We start from the raw sequence: 11,320 nt of genomic DNA, 5'->3' as shown, positions 1-11,320 counted from the left end.
CACTAAAATGTATTGTCACGTGTGAAAATAACGTTGTTTTTTTTTCGTGAAAATAGCCCTTCCTATACATACACGTATCTGTGTGTGATACGTGATGATTGAGTATTCGTTTTATGTACATGTAGGCCACACAGAGCAGTGCGAAAAACTAATAAACCAGCAAAATGATGGGTGCCACGACGTTGCTGCCTCCCCCCACATCCTGGAAAAGCGCGCCACTAAAGGCGGGGGATGAAGAACAGCGATAGATCGATCTTCTATAACTTAACTGTTAAAAGTTCGTGTCACACATTTACTACGTTTACCTCTATTAGGGGATGCTTCGACAGATATAGTACACGCCGTGCACAGGACCCATCCGACAGTTTATTTGACTTGTTCTGCCATCAGAAGCATAGTGACGCGATTATGACACTCTTAGATGATGCTGTCAATACCGTCTCCGGTGCAGCAGCTATGACTGGCACCCAGTTACGACTGTACCGTAAATACCGATTCTGCATATGGTATCGTGCCTCAGCGGGGTGTGGCCGCAAAGCGATTCGCGCTGCGTGTGCAACTGGGGTTCTGCGCATGCTACAGATAGCGTTTTGTGGATTGTCTTTGGGATGCGTTCTATGAAAAAAAAAAAAAACAATAGAAAACACCTTACGGTTACGAAACAGGGTAGTCCTTATATTCGTTGTACATATCATCTCTATATATTCATCATCACGGTACACTGTCTCGGCATTTTGTTAAACGGTCTGTGCATTAAGTGAGCATTACATCAACAACGCGTCGATCGGTATACCTATTAAAAGGATATCCTTTGAAACTGATTATAATTTTACTCGATGACGGAAGTGTTTGTATCATAATTTCATTAGTAAGGACAAATGCCACGCAAACTATAAATAAACTTATTCAAGTATTACTATAAGTGAATGAAAATCTATTCGTTATGGAACACTTCCTGCTTACAGGCTTAACTTGGAACAGTCGTTTGTGATGATAGTGTTGTGAGTGGTCACATTGTCCTCAACTAAACTATAGCAACTTTTAAAGCCTTAGCTTGTCATACTTATGGTTGAACCTTTATCCAGTAAGGGATCGCATAGCTACCGTTGTCCGACTGTGTTGGATGTACATTGATACATCAAGTCGCTCGCTAGACATACGTACTATCCAAAGGTGACTAACAAGGCAGGTAGATTGAAAATAACAGCCCCAAAAAATTATAAACGCGGCTTCCTAACGAAAAACTCTTCGAAGATGAGTTTTTCGTTAGGTGAGCCATGGGAACATCGTCAATCCGGACAATCAAATGTGGCTAGTTATTTTCTTCGCGGTTAACGTCTCCGTTAGAACCACAGTAGTGAGTTCTGCTTCGTAAGTATCCTCTTTCTGAAGTTTTAAGGATCAGAACTTGGAACTGCTTCGAAAAAGGTTATGATTCGTTATTGTATTGTATATGTGTCTGTACGAAGCAGTAGCCGCCTGCTCTGAAGTTGGTATCGGTTTCCTGCGTTTCCGTATCTAGCTATTTCATATCTAAGCTACATCGAAGGAGTACGTACCCTGATCAACTACTGCCATGTGGCGAACTCCTTTCCAGGTAATTTAGTGTACTACTAAGCTTAACTTACATTGTTTGCGTGGTGTGTCTTTTAATGGCAAGAATGATTTGTGATCCAGGAGAGAATCTTTTCGAAGCCCACTATGTGCCTCAGCTGTCACTAGTATTCATTACCACAGCAGAAAAATAAACAGTAACATATCCGTTTTTTTGCCCGGTTTTTCATTTCTATTTACTTTCGTTTCGAGCGAAATAAATTGTTTTGGGGAGGAGGCTGTATATTGCGCACACTATGAGGATACTAAAGACACTTCGATGAAACAACGAATTATTATCCATGATATCTCGCAACCTGAAGAGACACATTACGTTACATTATGTAGAAAGTGAGATATGTAAATTGCATGTAATCCAGTTGCAATTACATTTTAATATTACTTTTGGAATTACTATTATTTTGAATCGAATAAACTGGATTCTTATTGTCTTATACTCAAAGAAGAGAAACCGAAATAAACGTATCTGTATCGTCGCAAAAATTATATGCACATTAATAAGACTAGTTTAGTTCTTATTTGAAACTCTAGTGTTGGACTAGCGCTACGAGCAGCAGTCTGAAGTGTCATACTCGTCATCGCGGTGTCAGCTAAGTAATCTGGTAAGCAGGATACCTCAATCACTACTTCACAGGACAGCGAGTGGAAAAGCTTCGCCAGGCGCTTGCGTTCTGTGTAAAGAATACAACTGTCTATAGCTTAGCGTGCAGCGCAATGCTCCATTTCGTTGGGAGACAAATGAAGAATGCTTGCTGAATTTTCTTGGAAGTATTTGCATGGTACTGCTCAGTAGAACACTGGAGGTGCTGTAGCAGGACAAATCACCCTGTTCAGTCTATCATAGAATTTAAGCTGTTCGAAGTATAAATGGAAGGTTTAGAATTAGTGGTGGCCAGTGAAGTTCAACCATTGGGGGCTGGGCTCCTCACTCGGCCCGGTTCGTGTACCCAAAAGTGTATCCGAAACCTTTAAATGTATTATTCTTATACATATATAAGAATCAAGTTAATCTTTCTACACAAGAGACACCAAATACACCAGTATTTGCTAAAGGCGCAATCAATGATCAGCTAATCCAAACGCTTTGTATTGCTTCACGGCAAGGTCGCAGCTTCTAGCCATCAAAATGTACGAGTATACTATAGGGTAAATCTATTTTGGGTAGAGCAATACGTGTTGTCTCTGGATAACATCACCTGGCTGATTAACTGGGTGTAACCATGAGCGTATGCTTATTGCTGGCTTAAGCCTTTGTACTGGCAAGCTTCATGAAAAAAACAACAAATAAATCCAGCATTATCTGTACATCAGGACTGATGTAAACCTGTCGTTCGCGGATGTTGACGAAAAACCGAAGTAGACTCACTTACGCCGTATACCCGTGCTATAGCACTTCCGTTGTAAAACTCCACGATTCAGACAGGGAGCGATTCAACGAACAGGAAGCAAAGGCTAAAAAAACACCCCATATTGTTAAAAAAAGAAACAGGTTCTGTCCAGAAAAAGTATCACAAACGAACTCAAAATCTGTCATTAGCCACTTAGCTTCTACAAGGTAGAGACATTTGAAAAGGTAGTAGCTATTGAGGTGAATGTGTTCCATACCAGCTCTCGCCACGTACAGAGTGTTGTTATTGCACAAACGTAATGTTCAGACGGTAAGTACCAGGACTCGATTCTAAATCATCCTTCCGAGTTGTTTCTTCCGTCGTTAATTTCTAAATTGAGGACGACGTAAATAAAATGCTTCGCTCCAGTAACTTGGGGAAAAAACTACCAGGTGGTTTATACATCATAAGTTATTAACGGAATATTGACAAGTAGGGTCATGTCGAAGGTGATATTGCATTTGAATCGAAATGCTCGCAAATGGGTATTCAACTTACAGTGTGTAAGTCGCACTATGAAATTAGTAAGTTGAGCCTGTTTGGGATGCACAGGGATCGATGCGTAAGCTCTTGCAGTTGACGTTTATGTTACATGGCGCATGTTGGCCGTGTTGCTGGCATCAGGGATTGAAAATGACTTGATCATCTCCTGACTTTCTCTCGTAAATTATATACCTTTTTTTTTTTTTTTTTTCTATAGGGCTGTCTCACAAATTACAAAACAAGAAACCGCTTAGCAACGTCAAAGTAGAAGCCAACGCGCGAGTGGGACGCTACGAGACATTAACACATAGCGATTGATTTCACAGCAGGTACCTACTGGCTTATTTATACATGTAATAAGTATCGAACACGTTACATATGGTACATGGCGAGTCAGCGTTGTGCCAAAGAGGCCAGTCAATTCCGCGCCGACTTTCGCAGGACGTCGTCTAAATGAACGTCGAACCGGTTAGAAATCTGTCGTTATGTTCAGTGTTCGGTAGACTTCTGTTACGGGTTGACAAGATGCAATACAAGACAGCTGTTTCTAGAATTGTTCCTCGCAGAAAACTACCTGCATTATATACTATCGGCCCACTGAAACAACTCAAAATTTATCAGCCATAGCATATCCACATTTCGGTGACTGGACGACATTTGTAGATAGATTGGATGCGAGACGTTCTATTTAGGTTCCACGTAAAGCGAAGGAGGCGCCCTCTTTTGTTTAGTATTACTCACTTATTTGGCCCAGTGGGTAAAGCGGTTCATCGAAAGAAGGCTTTATTCGTTCGAACCCAGCACTAGCACCCATGCTGGTTGTACGCGGTCATTTTTCAGAGCTGCTTTGCAAGTACACTCCAATGGGAAATATTGAGCAAGACAGTCTGAAAATTTACTTCTTTAAATCGGAGATCCGTACGCAAGCGTAGACAATAATACTGGTGGAAACCGACAGGCATATGTACCTATAGAACTGTGGCTGGACACCTCATAGTAACAGATGATGATTACAGTATCGTTTCTGACTTAATAATAGGCACATGGCAACAGTAGCCGAAGCTCATACATTCAAAAGAGAGTTCCAAAATTTCCTTTTCAGCATCGGGCAAATGAGTCGCCATTACATCCGTTTACCGTGACATCCACCACAAGCGTGCGCCAGTTGACACTTATTAGATGCTAACTAGGTATCCATGACACTGACCTAATAGAGCTAGCTTTAAGTTTGAACCCTCGCTAGCCCTAGCACGCCACCATCCTAACAACTTCAACTCGAACTTTCATTTTGCTATCATTGCCAACTAGTCAACAAGATATTTCCGTCAAGGGACATCTTTTACCCGAGTAAATAATTCATAGCAGCAAGAGCCGGCCTCGGTTTTTGTTCACACATTCTGACGTAATTTCCGTCAGGAAGTAGCGATACGACACAAGCTAACAACACCGTGACTAATCAGCCAAAAGTAAAATGACTATGGCTTTATCATTCATATATTATACCTTTTTATAAAGTTTTTCTCTCATCAACGGTGACTAGTTAATGTTAAGAAGCAGATTTACCTGTTCGTCTTTGGCGCTCTACGACGAGACAGCGCCCAAAGATCTTCTGTCCGTGACAAGCCGCGAACGCGTCAAACGTACTCATCAAAATGGGCTATAAAAAGCGTCGCCACATATGAATTGACCAAGCAAATATTATTATACTGAACGCTGTTATATAATTAAAGTTATACTCAAGACATCGAAGTTTGGTTGCAGCTATTATCTGGTTCTCCAGTGGCAATACAGATGCTTACCAATTATGTTCAATGTTCATACTCAGCGTACCATTATCTATCTACATCCGTCTATTTTACGCGTTTGTACAAAAGGGTAGCTTTCTGCATACATTTATTGAATGAAATGCTAGATAGGACTCTTAGCAATACGGCGGGATTTTTCATTTGAATCTTCATAATTAAGGTCCTCCCGCCGAAAGGTTAGGTTAGATTGCTATGCGTCAATGAGCAAAATCCTTTTGGCCTTATTTTCCTATTCACTGACACTCTGTTGCCTAAAAGAAGACATCGCTTAGCTCTCGTTCTAACGTCAGAATCGGATCAAGGCGAATAGGCTTATCTTTGGCGAATTCCTTCAGTTGGGGAAATTTCACTTCAGCGATATACTTTCAGTAACCATGTATTTGAGATATATTAAAAATGCGATAATCGTTAAGGTTAGCGAAGTAACCTTGGACACCTCTGCGGAACGAGATGCTAACTAACGTAGTTTTCCTCGTAGTCAAGACGGCCTTCGCAAGATGAAGCGTATGAAGACAGAAACGTGTATTCAATGCAGATTTCTTTAGTATTTTAAATGAATAAAGTACACTATCACCTACAACACGGTGTTGAATTTTTTCGAATATAAAGTTTCGAAATTGCTCTGCTGATCATAATAATATTATGTAATATGTCAAATATCAGTGGATACCACAAATATATTAAAAAAAAAAAAAAAAAAAAGTCAAGTTAGTGGTAAACTGGCGTCATCATCAACTCCAATAACCATTGATTTTCCTTTGTCAGCTACTCATCGAAAACATGAAGCCGAAGCCTATACAACAATCATATGCTATACCATAGTTTAAATATCGTCATTACAGAGCTACATATAAAACCTTCATTTTTCAGGTAATATCTTTTAGTGCGAATGCGTTACTTCGTTAAAACTGTAAAGTTACTAATTAATTCAAGTTGATGAAATAAGGCCCTGTTTTATACAATATTATGTAATTAGCGCGAATCCTTCAGAACCAATGGGAATGAACTGGCCAAACTCATTGGAAAGGTAAAGAGAAAAAAGCCGGAAAGTTACAATCGCCTACCAAACAAAAAAAAGACAGACCAAAGACCCTTATGGTTAACCTTTCAAGGTTTTTCTGCTCCAGCAGCTAAGGTTTTCAAAATTGTCCTTTGTTTTTTAATTAAAAAAAAAAATTTTTTTCAATATTCAGTCAGATTCTAATACTGTCACGGTCTTCCAGATTTGACCTATGGGTTTCGTTTTATGAAAAGTGAAAATGATGACAACAGTAAGCCTGTAGCGGGAAAAAGCACACACATTTGGGGAATACACCTTGATTCTCCAACAGAAAAAGTTAATACCTTTTCGTCGCCGGTTATTGTGAGTCGTTCACATGAATCCCCCCACCTTTTCAGATCTTTTAGCAATGCTAAAATGGCCGTATTAAGGCCTATTCTAAAAATTGCAAGCTGACTATGGAAAACGTTATTAGACAAAAGGCGAGAACACGCTAGTTAAGTACGCAGCCGTTACAATACTGCCCTATCCAAAACACCTCAACTTTATTATAGTGCTAATTATAGGTCGCACTTAACAGCTAAAGGCTAAAGACTACATAGCAATATGTAACCTGAATGAAGCAAATATATCACGCTACTTTTATAATTATTTAAGAACGTTGTATCCTTTTACGTAAAACTACGTATCGTATCTTGAATAGTGGGCCCGCCAAATAAATGCTGAAAAGTAAGTGTAATATAAGTTGTCGTAAGTGTCATATAAGTTGTCGTACACAAATTCAAAGACGTATGGCCTTTTTAGGAATAACGAACTGATAATGACACACACTGATTTGCCTTGGCGTGCTTATAAGCAGCTTTCTGCTTTTTCGATATCCTGCTATGTCAATATAACTAGTTTTGTTCCTACATCCTGTTCTCTTTTTTACAATGTGCTGCTTATCCCCAAAGCGCCTTGGCGGAACATACACAGAAATATAGGTTTGATAATGCCAGGTGAGATATGTGGTCTGTAAACTCTGTTCGGCCGTGCTGACGGTTACGCTGCAATACATGATGGATCTCGTTGATATCCAGGGCAGTCTTTATATGCTTGAGCTATTTGTACATTAGTTGCAGTTCTAGGATTAGTTTGATGCGAAGAAGGACGTTACGCTACAAAATTTATAAAATAGGATCAAAGACATAGAATTTACGATTGTAGCAACTGCAAAAATAGAGACTTTCACAGGATACCTGTTTATGATAGAATAAAAACGAAGAAATTTCTGAACACCTGGTAACTTTGTTCTCGTTGTGATATCAAGATCCTAGTCGATCACAGCGTGTAGAGGTCTAAAATTCAGCGATGAGCTTATAATTAGAGCATAAATAAATGCTGAAGTTGACTTAATTCCATTGAAATGAAATGCCAATGGTAGGAATGACTCACTTAGTTTGTTTCCTTAACGGCATTTACTGCATCATCAGTTAAATCCAAATATGTCGCTTGAATCACCTAAGATAGTCTTCCCGTTCGCTAGAGCCTTTCGTTGCTAACATCTGCCAAGTTGATTCAGCGTTGGTGATTTGTCACGTCCGGTTAAGTGTTCGTTCGCGATACATTGTTCAGCTGATCCGAAAGTGACAGGGTGAGCTCAGCCGCTAGTTAGCCCGAGTTCAGATCAACGCATCGTCGTTGCTGATGAGTCACGGCCACTTGCGCCAGATGCTTTTCAATGCTATTCGCGTCCGTTGTTACGCGTCCGGGGCTCGGTCCATGGTACTGCAGTAAAGCCGTCGTTTATGAAGCAGGAAAAACTTCTCCGCCGCTAGTTCCACGTTTAGACAAGATCCACTGTACAACAATACAGGCATACGATGTTTTGTATACGTAAGTAATGTTTAACTGCCGCCGGTGACCAACGTTCGCTGATCCTGTACACCAGCGAAGGACAGATTTATCCGCGCTCTTAGCCAGGCCACCTGAAACGATCTAAAGAAGCCTGCTGAAATACTAGAAGCGAAGAATTTTACAGAAATGTGTCAACGTACAATATGCTACGTATGTGAGGAATATAATAACAGCTACGAACTAGCTCGAGTTCGACTGTTTGGAATCGGTTAGGTTTACCCGTATGGCTATGTTGGACAACAATATTGCGTGAGGTGATAAGGCCAAGAATGCAATGTAAAATGCCAGTGATTTTTCGTGCTGAATTTAGGCAAAAGGTTATATCAACCTACTATTTCTTCAGTCGAATAAGTAGGATAAGGTGTGCTTCTGTGCTGGTGTCCTTTACATGCGTCGAGTGGCGTTCTTTGACTTTGGTGATATATCAATAAGGGTACGTTGTCCAAAAACAAAAACGCTTTTAATCAACGGTCATACAACTGAAGTAGAGGAAAAATCAAATAAAAAAAAAGACAGCTCATGTTCATCTAGTCGGCTTCCACACAGACCTCCTCATGGTAAATTAGATTCATTGGTTTTTTGGTTTGTTTTTTTCACTTCATTTCATTCGTTTGTATGTTGTGTGGGTAAGTTCGTATCACAAATCTTACGATAACCTATTATTAATAGGGACAAACTTGCCGATCGACAACTAGACCGGTGACTTGGTACGTCACAAATACGGGATCTTTGTTGCCTAGGAAAGTCGTCTATATAGGTGTAGCCCACCCTTGAAATTGTCTTCTTTCTTTCGTAAAATTGCGTTTTCTTTCATTTTCTGTATTTTTAAAGTGAAGAGGAAGTGGCGACAACTCAATGGCTTTGCATCTTGTGAAAACACCATCTTCCTTCAATGGAGCTAAATAACAACCTTGTAAATATTCACAGGCGAAGTTCTTCAGGATTAGCGCTCAGAACGATATTTATCATGGGCTAAACAAAATTAGATGGCCTGTTCATAAGTTTGGGCCCTCTCAGAAGTACCACGAAAAAAATAACAATACACCCCTTAATCTGACGCTACAACGGTCAAAATTTTTCCTTGAAATGCGCCGCATGGATAAACGTGGCAATTCATTGCTAGCACTTCTACAAGAATGAGTCATCATAGTAACGCAGAGTAGTTGACATAATAAAAGTATACGCGCTGCACATAGGGATTTCGGACGAAGCAAACAACGCGCCAGGATTTCCCGCTAGTTTTCATAATAACGAAAATGAGTGTCATAGGGTACAATAAGTACTGTATTTTATTTCTACACAGTTAACATCGTACCTTGTTCTATATGTGTTTGTCAAAAGCATGCTACACTTACAAGCTGTCACTAGTTAGCTTGCAATTTGAATAAATAATGATTTTAAGCCATCGAGATATATATGTTCAGCCAAAAGCAATATACCCTACCACCATACTATCTACGGGCCAAATGCCCGTTTCGTAATCGCTTGGTTTTTTTAATGAAACTTCCGCCTTTTTGCGAGTCTGTGCTTCTGTGCTGTAAATAGAAGTGAATGTCTACTTTGTTTTTTCTTTATTTTGACGATGGCCATAGTAACGATATTGATTGTAACATCCTACTGGGCATAAATAACTAGTTAGTCAACGCATGTCTAATACCATACGAAACTTTCGTTCGTTTTCCTACAGAACTAGCTTAGAGGGACAAAGGATCGGGACGTACAAGTTTTGCGAAATCTCCACGAGTTCGAAGTCATGTTAGTGACGCAATACGTTTATGGGATGCGGCATATTACCACACCTGAACACTCGCGTTCAACACTTTCTACTTGGCAGACTTCTTCAATGTTTTCTATAAAGCTATGATTAAACGCTTGAAGAAACTTCGACCCTAGCATATGTTCCTGCAATAGGCCAGTAGTTACCTGTACAAATTATTTATGAGATAGGCTAGAAATTTCAACCATGAATCCTTGCTGCGTACTTGTTACGCACACTCTGAAGCCAGTAACATTTCTTAAGCGGTCAGAAAGAACTCTAACATGGGAAATATATTTTCATCAGTTTCAGCATCAATAAAGGTCTCCGAGATGCCGTTCTACTAGCCCAATGACAATAAAGTAAGCTTTAAATTCATTTCCTAATAGTAATTATTACTCTAATAATGTAACAGAAAATCACAGGACATCTACTGAAGCACATTAAGGAAATACAGGTAAAAATAATGTCGGCAATAAGCCTTTATAATGATTCATAAATCACCTTAGTGCATTATTTGCTTGTGTTGATAAGATGGATCATTGAAGCAGGACGCTGAAGGGGGCGACAAGAGACCGGCTTAAAACAAGTACAAGCAGATATATCTGAGAGAGACACCTGTAGTTCCCAAGTGCACGCATGCGACGTCATACCCCTTCATTTGCCGACCTGCAATACACCTTTTCGTAAATGATAGCCACATCCAATTTTTTTTTTCTAAATATTCAAAGCCCGTCTTTGTTAGGGTACCGAATCACGATCGTATGCCCGAGAGAATGCAAGACAGGCGCTTTAAAGGTACGTTTCATTAAAACAAATCCGTTTTCCCTTCATAGATATACTGGCGAAATAAAAGCCATATCCACAAAAGTATAGCCAGGTAACATTTGCATCTTCAACCTTCAAAATAACCCGTTTAGTCACGCATACTATGTTGTATATAGACCCGTGTGTACACACTCGTACTCCGTATATTTGCACGAATGTTCATTCCCCCGTGTTTGTCGTTTTGCTCGCTGTTCCCTCATGACATCGCCGATATGACCTTGCCGATGCCCTTCTGCATACACGAGTCGCTCGAAGCTGGCAGAGTGCGATTCTGGTCTTGTACCTCTGTGAAATTGAAGCGGCGGGCTAAGGAGGTCTAATGAACTTCGAGGGTTGTTCTTCGCTTCGCGGTGTACGTCCCGTTCGCTGTAGCTTTAGTTCTCTTTCACGTAGCGCTAATGCTACCAGCTACTGCTTCTGATAGCGAAGCCGGTGCTCATTCGTCTCTTCCAGCCACTTCATAGAACGAAGTGGCGATGGTGGCGTACGTGCGCGCGAGCACATGCTTCACTCAAGCTCAGTCAGCCGGCCGTTTGTCAGCCGAGCCGGT

The sequence above is a fragment of the Varroa jacobsoni genome, unplaced genomic scaffold, assembly GCF_002532875.2.
Source record: "Varroa jacobsoni isolate VJ856 unplaced genomic scaffold, vjacob_1.0 scaffold_1145, whole genome shotgun sequence".
Lineage (NCBI taxonomy): Eukaryota > Metazoa > Arthropoda > Arachnida > Mesostigmata > Varroidae > Varroa > Varroa jacobsoni.
Note: the sequence above shows the minus strand (reverse complement) of the source record.